Below are 1,252 nucleotides of genomic sequence, written 5' to 3' on the forward strand. Positions count from 1 at the left end.
GGGCGACCACCTCGGCTTCCTAATCCACCCTCTGCTGCAGTGCCGCAGACCTGTCCTAGGCTTTTAGCTTGAGATTCTGCTCCATCTCTAGCTCATCTAGGAGTTCGACGGCCCGCTAGCTGGCCTTGGCATCCTTCTAGAGCAGCTCGTCCCACTCCTTTCGGACCCTAGCGGCCACCTCCTTGTCCTGCTGCACCCTCACTGATAGATCCTGGAACATCCCATGGATCTCCTCCACGTCCCGACGCGCCTTGGCTTCCCGCTGCTGGGAGGCAGCAAGCTAGGCGCCCACATCTCTGCATAGCCGGGCCTCCTCAGTGAGGCGGTCCCATTCCACCTTCTGCTCACGGCGGAACTGGGATTTCTCCTAGCTACGAGCAATGAGGGACTGAAAAGAAGACCGGTGTCAAAAATACAAAAAATACATGAAGAAAGAAGAAAGCGAGAAGATCAAGCGGATACCTAACCATTCGGAATGATGACATCACGCAGGACGCCCCTGCCCTGGTTCAGGGCATCCATCATCGCTGAGATCCCTTCGTCGAGACTCCCCCGCTCTACGCTCTCGGTAGCATCGTCGAGCGAGAAAAGGGTTGAAGTTGGATCTCGGGGATCCATCCACTAGAGCGGCAGCTCGCCCCGCGTGGGCGAGCGGCTACCCCTAGACATCACGGCCGAGGGCAACCTCCCACTAGTCCTCTCCACAACTGCCACGATGGTCAAGGACCCTCTAGCCATGTCCCCCTCCATCCAGTCCGCCTCGATCTCCGTCACTTGGGCCGCCGGAGGCGCGGATTACGCCGCCCCATCGGACACCATCGTGGCTGCATTCAGCTACTCCTGGCTTGGCATGGTCATAGCCACCGTCGCTTGGGGTGCTGGAGGCATAGATTGTGCCATCCCCTCGGACACCGCCATGGCTGCGTCTGGCTGCTCCTGGCTTGGCGCGATCATAGCCACCTCCGCTTGCGACACTGGGGCCTCAACTTGTGGTGCCACGCCTACCATAGAGGGCGCCACAAGCACGGATGGCAGCCTCATCCACTCCAACATAGGCGGTGGTGTCACCTCCACCGTCGTCTGCTCGGCAACCCCCGAGGGCGCTTCTTCAGCCCCAGTACCTGCTTGACCCACTGAGGGCGTGGGCGCCACCGCTGGCGACGCTTGACCGGCCGATGAGGCCGTAATATCGGTTTCGCTCCTGTCCAAAACAGGAGCGACGTCAGGCGACATCACCCATACCGCCTAAAGA

The sequence above is a fragment of the Miscanthus floridulus genome, chromosome 13 (assembly GCF_019320115.1).
Source record: "Miscanthus floridulus cultivar M001 chromosome 13, ASM1932011v1, whole genome shotgun sequence".
Classification (NCBI taxonomy): Eukaryota; Viridiplantae; Streptophyta; class Magnoliopsida; order Poales; family Poaceae; genus Miscanthus; species Miscanthus floridulus.